Here is a 10,281-nt window from a genome sequence, read left to right on the forward strand (position 1 = left end):
GCCACAAATGAAAACAAATAGTTGAACAGCAAGCCAAACTCAATTCCTGAAATGACTGTAGATGGCACTAACAAATTTATTAGAGCATAAGCTTTCGTGAGCTACAGCTCACTTCTGTAGCTCACGAAAGCTTATGCTCTAATAAATTTGTTAGTCTCTACGGTGCCACAAGTACTCCTTTTCTTTTTGCGAATACAGACTAACACGGCTGCTACTCTGAAACCTGCAGATGGCACTGTCACCTCAGAAAACCTGTTTCATATTTTTTTCCTTCTCTCTGGGAATTCCTTTTTTAAAGAGGAAAAAACACTGCTCCTTTGTGGAGTGCATCAAGATTCAGAAGTTAAGGCTGTTACCAGCTTTCATTTGTGGTTAATTTTCTTTCCATTTTTCTTCTCATCATCCTGTGGATTGGTCTGCAGATGTTACATTGGGGGATGACCTTGATTGTCTGCTGTTATAACATACAATTCGTTAGAAAGTCAACAACAACAAGAAAATAATATTTTAAGACTGGTTAGGTCTATAAGCAGAATTCTGAACACTGAGCTGGAGTGGGCGGTGTTATTCAACTTTAAATCTAGTCAATTGTTTAACAAATGAGTTAAAAGTGGTTTCAGGTGTTACACCTATTCAGGAGTTTCTCTGACAGTTGTATGGTTTTGCATTTCCCTAGATTTTAAAAACATTTCTCTCCCCTGTTACTGAGTGAAAGAGCCACACAGAGGAAACTGACTAGAGAGGAAACAGTGAAATATGTTATACACCAAGTGTTGTCAAATATATATATGTCAAAGTAAACAAAATTAAAAAAATATAGAGAGAACTATTTCCTTCTAGTATCTTGCAGCTATTACTTTTTGAGAGAGAAGTATGATTGACAGGAAAAAAAATTCTCAGATTCTCAAATCTTACACCAACCTTAATATTTAGGAGTCATTTATCTTTTTAAAAATCTGAGTATTTCCCTTCATCCTTCTTTGCTTCCTTCCCTGCCAAAGATCTATATAGTGCTTCACCAGCCAAGGCCCTTACATTGTAAGACTAACATTTTCAAAATTAGATGTGTGATGCCCAACGGGTCTGATTTTGGCTCCTGAATATGCAATTTTGATATTCTTTTACTTAGAAGCTAAGGTAATGATACAGTGTAATAGCTCACATTTGAATTGTGTCTCCTTACATTAAACTCTAACCAAGGCCTGATATTAGGCCACTTTATCTACAAGAGAATCCTGAGATGTTTTAAATGGTTTTGTTATCCTTTTTTCTACATCCTGAGCGGAAGAGACCTTTCCAGCTCTATGAATGTTCTCTTGTCACCTCCAAAAGAATTATGTGGTTGTAAGGGAAGGAATAGACAGAGGCTTTTTAATGTCCTCACACATTCCAGTCCTATGGGTATGTCTATACAGTGGTTAAACATCCATAGCTGGCCCGTGTCAGCCGACTTGGGCTCACGCTCAGGGGGCTATAAAATTGTGGTATAGACATCTGGGCTCAGGCTGGAGCCCATGGTCTGGAACCCCACAATGCGGGAGGGTCCCTGAGCCCATGCTCCAGCCCGACATCCACACTGCAAGTTTACAGCCCTGCATCTTGAGCCCTATGATCCTGAGTCAGCTGACACAAGCATTTAATTGTTGTGTAAATATGCAATGTAAGCCCAGGGTTAGTGGGACTCAAGTCAGTTGACTCTGGGTTAGAGAACCCAGGGCTTGAGCATCTATATTATCTTATGTTAAGAATTTTCTAATCTGGCCTTGAACCCAGGGCTTGACCCTCTACACTGCAGCACACAGTCCTGAGTCAAACCAACCATATACCAGGCTCCCTAGCACCCTGCTGAAATGTGGCCAGTCTAGCCCTTTGACTGTAGTGCAACCTGGGAGAACTTGACTGTCCACCTTGCAGGGTATAAGATGTTCAAACAGTCCACCAAAACATGCTGCCTTGCAGTCATTTTGGTCTGTACACTCCCAGCTACCACAGCCAGCAACATGGAAGAGGCACCTTTTGAACAACTTCTCATGCTTGCCCTTTCACTCCTGTGTCAGGAAACAGGCAAAGCTTCTGTGATACTCTGGTGGACATTTTGGTAGCATTTTATGACCCACTAAAGGCACCTGACAGAGCTTATGATGGAGGAGGAGTTCCTAGGGATGGCAGAGTTACACTGGCTGATGCTGTTCATGACACTTGGCACAGCTGCTGATGCTCTCTATGTAGACTGGTGCTTCTGGAGCAGGGCCATAAGCACAGACTGGTGGGACCACATCATCTTGCAAACCTGGAATGACCAGCAGTGCATCCAGAACTTTTGCATGAAGAAAGCTACATTTCTGGAGCTTTGTGAACAGCTTGCCACAACCCCCCAACATAAAGATACACCTGAGGCTGGACTTGCTGATCTGGAAGAGGGTTGCAATAACCATCTGGAAACTGGCTACCCCAGACTGCTACAGGTTCATTGCCACCCACTTTGGTCTTGGAAAGTCAACTGTGGGTAAAGGGATGGCAGAGGTTTCTAAGGCAATCAGGCATGTGGTTTACTTCCAGGGTGGTGTGCATAAAAGATATTTATGCAGTAATTGCTGACTTGGAGAGAATGAGGTTTTCAGACTGTACCAGGACCATTGATGGAACTCATGTGCCTCTAATTTGCCCTCTTCAAGGAGCACATGAGCACATAAACTGCAAAGGGCACTATTCCATTGCTATGCAGGCACTACTCCAATGCTAAGCAGACCCCTGTGGATCACACTGGTCGATTTATAAATGTCAGCATGGGCTGTACTGGGAAAAGTCATGATGCCAGTGCTTTGTGCTGAGTGGGAGTCTACATTCATGGATAGGCTGGAATACTGTTCCCATCAAATGACATTGGCATAAACAGAGTTACTATCCTCACCATTATTTTGGGGACCCCATGTAGCCCCTTTGCCTTGGCTTACGAAACTGTACCCTGATTTAGGAGGCCCTGGAAAAAGACTGCTTAATTACACTCTCAGCAGGTGCAGAATGGTTGCTGAATGGGCTATTGGCAGACTGGAATACTATTGGAGATGTCTATAGACCCATTTGGATGCCAGAGTCATCAGTGCTGTTTGTGTTAATATAGCTTGCTGTGCTCTTCACAATCACTGTGAAGGCAGAGGTGAGCCATTTCCCCCTGAATGGACATATGACAGCGAGGGGCCACTGAATCAGTACATTCAGCCGGATAGTACCCCTACCATAGCTGGAGCTGGAGGCACCCGGGCAACAGAAGTCAGGGAGGCTTTGTGCTCCTACCTTATGGACTTGCATGGCCAAAAGAAAAAGGGTGATTAGTACCTTTATCAATGTGGTTGGTGGTTTCATTGATTATGGTGGTTTTCAGTGCCATACAATGTGTTCATGAATGACATGACCACTTATCAAATGAGGGGTTGGGTTGATTCATATTATGGATCGATGTAGCTACCTGTGCTGAGATACAATGTTTGCATACTGATTTCTAATTGTACCAGATCATGTGTTTACCTTTATTATTTTAAATGCACATTGTATGATGTGATGCAGTGATACCAATAAACTTGATAAAATAAAAAGCTTTATTTATAAACGTGTATTAGAGAAGTACAAGATTAACCCATTGCCAGGCAGGCCACACCAGTAACAACATAACCATAAAAGAAAAAAAAGTGCACTTTCTCCTGTTCTTCTTTACACTTTGCCACACCCTGGGTGCAGGTGGAGGGATATGGTGGCATCCATGGGGAAGGAGTCAATCTGGAGGGCTGCATGGGCCAAAGTTGCCCTGCCCAGCCTCTCCTGGGGCCCAAGTGCATGGGCCACCCAGCCACGGAGTTTTCCAAGCTATTTCTGGACTGAATCCCAGGGTACTGCACAGGGGACTCGGGCCATGGTGTGGGTGGTACAGCAGGAACTGGTACTCTGGCCGTTAGCGATATCAGCCATTCAAACAGTTCTTCCTGCTGAGCTCTATCCTCCTCCCTTAGCCACTATTGCTGTTTCAGGAACTGTGAATCAAGGGCCCACTCTCGTGCTGAAACCCTGTCCTCAAGCTGTGCAGCCAGCCTGAGCCTTTCCTCTAGCTGTAAGTCCCTCTGCATTTGGTACGGGACCTGCTTGTTGATTCTGTCCAGAACTTCAACACAAGTTCATTACGGAAATGCTTCCTTTTGGAACAGTCCACAAAGATACATTGACCCATGCTTCTGCTGCAATGTGGGTGAGCTGTGGGAGTACTGCAGGCTTCAGAAGTTGAGGGACCTGGAATAGGACAAAACACAGAGGGGGATTATTTCGAATAGCTCAGTGCAGGAGCACAGAAAAAATCCTTGTGGAATTTCAAGGACATAAAATGTTACATTTCCAAATTGAACTTCAGTATATTGTGAGAGGGATGCTTCAGACTACAGAAGCTCCCTGGATACCACCTGGTTAATTGCAGGGAAAGAATTGCAGAGCCGCTGGTAAATTAAAATTTCAAAACCGTTTCTTTTCCCCTAAAAATTGCAGAACGACGTGGTGTTAGAGCATGAGTGGCCATGATACAAAAGCTTTTTCTATCATTTCAGGACTTCCAGATTTTGGAAGACATAACCATTCTTATGGTGCCCAGTTGGGAAAAGGAGATATTATTCCAAGCAGCCAGTGAGAAACTTCAGTTTCTGAAACCAGAATATTCAAACGTAGAGTGACAGAACAGCACATCTGAGTGGAATAGGCTGGTCAGTTACCAAGGTGGCCCTGGAAAATATGCCCTTCCCCCAAATGTGACTACCTATCTAGAGTTCTTGCTTTAGGAAAAGCTTGCACTATCAGTACCTAGGATTGGGTCTGAATTCATGAGGGAATCAACAGGATGAAGTGTTGGCTTCCACATGGCTTAGCCTGTTATGGCTGCATTCAAACACACAAAACTCCACAGCCATCTTCCTTATCCCTTGTTCCCGGGCATATTTCTGGACAAAATTTCAACTCCCATGTTGAATTTGGGACAAATGATTTTGTCATCAATGGACTACCTTTACTGGTTTGTTACACTATTGAATGGTTACAGAGCAGATTACTTATAGACACAGCAATGTAAGGTTATTATTTTTAAGAAACAGGAATGCGCTACGAAAAATCTGTGCTTTCTAGTAAAAAGTCATTTTCAGAGCATTTCTACTGGTTGTCATTTTGAACTCCATGTGGAGGGGATGAGGATGAGGAGCCAAGCCGCCAGTATACAATCTGGCTTTAGCAGATACAAACTGCTAGCTGGGGCTTCTAATAATTTTTTCAGTGGTTCATAGAATGGAAATCTCTCCAATTCCTATATTAACAAACTTTAAAACGGAGATAGAAACTTACAAGACTCTGGGGCAGCTTCTGTTTTGTGTGTGTCTGCTGCAGGTGCCATGGTGGGCTATTCCTCAGGGGGATATCAGAAAAGCTCCTCTGAGTACAGCTCCAGGACATGCTGCTCCTTTGGCAAAACCTCCTCTGGGACCAGTTTCAGCAAAAAAAGACACTTAATTGTCCTCACTCTGCACCTGCTGCTGGCTCCCAGTCCCTATGCTGGATTCTGGGGCCAGCAGGGCACCATCCTGGGTGATGAGGTCATCATGCACCACTGTTGGCTCTGTGCTTGGCACAGTGCCGAATGAAATTCCTCATAAAATGGGCATGATGTTGGCACATTGCCAGAGGTGTGGTTCTGGTTCCTAGTTTTCCTGTACTCAGTCTTGACATGTTTAATCTGCTCCCTGCACTGGTCTGGTGTATTTGCAGTGCAGCCAACTTCTTTGCTATTTTCTGGTATGTATCATCATTCCTGGTACTCTTGCTAAAGTCCACTGTTTAGTTGGCCTTGCACCAGAGATTTACCAAAATCTGGCTGTGCTCTTGTGACCATGAAGCTTTGCAAAAACTTTTTCTGTTCAGTCTCCATTGCACACATAGAAGAGTCTGTTATGCTATGTTTGTAGCTCTGTGATCAGAAGACAAGGGAAGGGTTAAACATTGACTCACTGAGCTGCTGCACTACACCAAGGGGAGTTGCTTCCATTTTCACTGGAGTTGACTGGAGATTCTTGGTTTAGAGAGGACAAAGAAAATTGGCCCATGGGATTGTGGAATACCTTTGGTGGACTCCCAAGAGCTGATTTGGGGTGGACTGCATCTGCATTGCAAAGTAATAGGGTTCAAACCCTGGATCTCAGCTTGACTCAGGCTCGAACACTCTACCACCACAGGGCTCTAGGACCATAGGTCCGAGACCAAGTCAGAGATTTGTGTGTAGATGGAAGGGGGTGGAGGGGTCGGGCTCAATCCTGAGTGTGAGCCCAGGCTTACTTGCAATGTAGACATACCCTACAAGGGTGACCTGTCCTCCCTTGTCCCAACCTCCTTCATCTAGATTTGTATTTAACACTTTGAATAACCTGTATTAAACTGAAAGAGTAACCTCATAAATGAGACCTTTTAGTGTGTTAAATCTTGAGATACTTAATATCAAAACAGATATTTCAATTAATCTCCTATTAAGTGACACAGAAACGTATGCAAAAGGAGCTAAAATTTGTTTTCTTTGCATCAGTGCAGGCTCTATCTCCTTGCTAAAGACTATTAAGATCCCACATAAATAAACTATAAAATTAACACAGACAAAAAGTAAGACCATAAATCAGAGTGTCCCTAAAACATTTACAAAATTGTTTTGGAGATGTTTGTTTCTTATTTTTGAGCAAACTAGATGGTTCCATCACAACCATTAATGCATCACTTGGCAATGTGCAAAAGAATAAATTAATTTAATAAGTAATTTCACAACATTTTCAAATTCATAAAAAGAAAAACAAATAACAAATATTTTTGCATCCTGAGAAACATGGAACTATTGAGAACAAAGGAATGTATGACCTTGTTTATTGATTTTCAAGGTTACAACATTGAATTCCTTTCTTGTAAAAAATCTCCAATTTGCCAGCATGCATATAGTTAAAAGTGTTAACTTTTATGTTTGTAGCTGAGTATTTTACTAGTTTAGGAACAAGGCTAAAGTACTGGTATAAAGTTAATATGGAAATGTATGTTCACGTACTGATGTACAAATGTTATATGAAGGAATTGGTACTTTTAATTGTGAATATAATATTAGACAATGAGAAGTAGAATCTGTTTATTTTACTAATGTTTTGAAGTGTCTAGGCAATGCTTAAAAATAAGATAGAATATTCTAACTATTTGGAGTTAAGATATTGATTTTATAATGAACCTGGAAGTTGTTTAAAATTAAAGTCAAATTGGGGGAAACTATTCCTACTCTTATGAGAACAATGAGATAAACTCTCCCAAAATTAAAGTTAAGAGTAAGAAGAAAGAAAAGGAGTACTTGTGGCACCTTAGAGATTAACAAATTTATCTGAGCATAAGCTTTCGTGAGCTACAGCTCACTTCATCGGATGCATTTGGTGGAAAATACAGAGAGGAGATTGATATACGCACACAGAGAACATGAAACATGGGTTTATCATACACACTGTGATTAAGATAAGCCATCACCAGCAGCGGCGGGGGAAAGGAGGAAAACCTTTCATGGTGACAAGCAAGGTAGGCTATTTCCAGCAGTTAACAAGAATATCTGAGGAACAGTGGGGGGCGAGGTGGGGGGGAAAAATAACATGGGGAAATAGTTTTACTTTGTGTAATGACTCATCCATTCCCAGTCTCTATTCAAGCCTAAATTAATTGTATCCAGTTTGCAAATTAATTCCAATTCAGCAGTCTCTCGCTGGAGTCTGTTTCTGAAGTTTTTTTGTTGAAGAATAGCCATCCTCAGGTCTGTAATCGAGTGACCGGAGAGATTGAAGTGTTCTCCAACTGGTTTTTGAATGTTATAATTCTTGACGTCTGATTTGTGTCCATTTATTCTTTTACGTAGAGACTGTGCAGTTTGACCAATGTACATGGCAGAGGGGCATAAAGTAAAACTATTTCCCCATGTTATTTCTCCCCCCCCCCCACCCCGCCCCCCACTGTTCCTCAGATATTCTTGTTAACTGCTGGAAATAGCCTACCTTGCTTGTCACCATGAAAGGTATAGATGTGGGGACCTGCATGAAAGAACCTCTAAGCTTATTCTTACCAGCTTAGGTTAAAAACTTCCTCAAGGTACAAACTTTGCTTTGTCCTTGAACCGTATGCTGCCACCACCAAGCGTGTTAAACAAAGAAAAGGGAAAGAGCCCACTTGGAGACGTCTTCCCCACAAAATATCCCCCCAAGCTCTACACCCCCTTTCCTGGGGAAGATTTGATAAAAATCCTCACCAATTTGCATAGGTGAACACAGACTCAAACCCTTGGATCTTAAGAACAATGAAAAAGCAATCAGGTTCTTAAAAGAAGAATCTTAATTAAAGAAAAAGTAAAAGAATCACTTCTGTAAAATCAGGATGATAAATACCTTACAGGATAATCATATTCAAAACATAGAGAATCCCTCTAGGCAAAACCTTAATTTACAAAAAGACACAAAAACAGGAATATACATTCCATTCAGCACAACCCATTTTACCAGCCATTTAACAAAAGAAAATATAATGCATTTCTAGCTAGATTACTTACTAACTTAACATAAAGAAAAGGAGTACTTGTGGCACCTTAGAGACTAACAAATTTATTTGAGCATAAGTTTTTTTTGATGATCATGAAAGCTTATGCTCAAATAAATTTGTTAGTCTCTAAAGTGCCACAAATACTCCTTTTCTTTTTGCAAATACAGACTAACACGGCTGCTACTCTGAAACCTAACTTAACAGAATTGCTGAGGAGTTCTGAAGAGCATTCCTGATCTGTTCCTGGCAAAACAACACACAGACAGACAGACAGAGCCTTTGTCTCCCGTCCCCCACCCTCCAGCTTTGAAAGTATCTTGTCTCCTCATTGGTCATTTTGGTCAGGTGCCAGTGATTTTATCTTAGTTTCTTAACCCTTTACAGGCAAAAGGGTTTTGCCTCTGGCCAGGAGGGATTTTATGGTTCTGTATACAGAAACGTGGTTACCCTTCCCTTTATATTTACGACACTGTGCTTTGAAGGAAGCCAGAATATTGCTGGGAAATGTAGAAATACTGCCTTTCTAGAATCTGAATCCTCCCTTGTAGTTCAGATTGTTGTTCCATAAATCCAAACCAAGGTTCTGAATCTTTGAATTAAAATTTCAGATTAACAAATTTAATTTCTAGAGATACTATTTAAGATATCCTGATTCCAAATTAATCCCAAGATATATTATACTAGAAGTAGGAAAGAAACAGAACCTTTAAATAACTGAAGATTGGGGACAATTCTCCTAAGAACCATAACTGGACTAAATTCTAGGATTTGAATCTGACAACATTGCAACAAACTGATTTGGTGCCGATTTAAATACCGTGCTTTTAACCTGTAACTGCCAGAATTATTGTTCATATCTTGTGTGAGCTCACTTCACTTGGCTTACTTAATTATGTGGTTCACTGCTTAAAACAGTGGTGGGCAACCTGCGAACTGCAGGCCGAATGTGGCCCATCAGGGTAATCTGCTGGTGTGCTGCAAGACAATGTTTACACTGACAGTCTGCAGGCACGGCCTCCCGCAGCTCCCATTGGCCACGCTTCATCGTTCTCGTCCAATGGGAGCTGCGGGAAGTGGCAGCCAGCACGTTCCTGCAGCCCATGCCGCTTCCCGCAGCTCCCATTGGCTAGGAATGGCAAACCATGGCCCCTGGGATCTGCAGGTGGCCGTGCCTGTGGACGGTCAATGTAACCACTGTCTCGTGGCCCACCAGTGGATTACCCTGATGGGCCGTGTACGGCCCACGGGCTGCAGGTTGCCCACCACTGGCTTAAAAGAACTAACCTTAAAAATCTTTGGTTTCAGTATATAACTAAATGTATGTCTACACTGCACACTCCTTTTGGCAGCATGTAGAGTACATACACTGCACACCCCAACACGGTAGAAATACAGTGTAGCTAGTGAGGCACAGCTTAGGCAAGCAGAGTAAAAACATGCCAGAACTTTATTGTATATACCCTATATTGCCTCTCCTTGCCCAATCAGCGCCTCCTCACCATCTTCAATGCTATTTTTAGCTGCACTGGAAAAAGCCTCAGCAGTGAGGAGTTGTGCTGGAGGCTTTCACTGCCACAGTGCAAGACCCCAGCAGCAGGGAAGGGCAGTGCTGGCAGGGAAAGGAGTAGCTGCACCCCACATTGTGAATACAACCTGCTTTTTCACTGC

At 42.3% G+C, this 10,281-nt stretch overlaps 1 long non-coding RNA gene across 1 annotated transcript; it reads right to left on the reverse strand.

Annotated features, from left to right (window-relative positions):
- Positions 1 to 3,510: 3,510 nt before the first annotated feature.
- LOC122458525 lies at positions 3,511 to 10,008 on the reverse strand. Its single transcript, XR_006278566.1, has 3 exons — positions 9,898 to 10,008; positions 5,368 to 5,986; positions 3,511 to 4,278 (listed from the first exon to the last, which is right to left on the reverse strand). It is a non-coding gene; the product is annotated as an uncharacterized LOC122458525 (long non-coding RNA).
- Positions 10,009 to 10,281: the final 273 nt, after the last annotated feature.

This window comes from Dermochelys coriacea, chromosome 2, assembly GCF_009764565.3.
Source record: "Dermochelys coriacea isolate rDerCor1 chromosome 2, rDerCor1.pri.v4, whole genome shotgun sequence".
Lineage (NCBI taxonomy): Eukaryota > Metazoa > Chordata > Testudines > Dermochelyidae > Dermochelys > Dermochelys coriacea.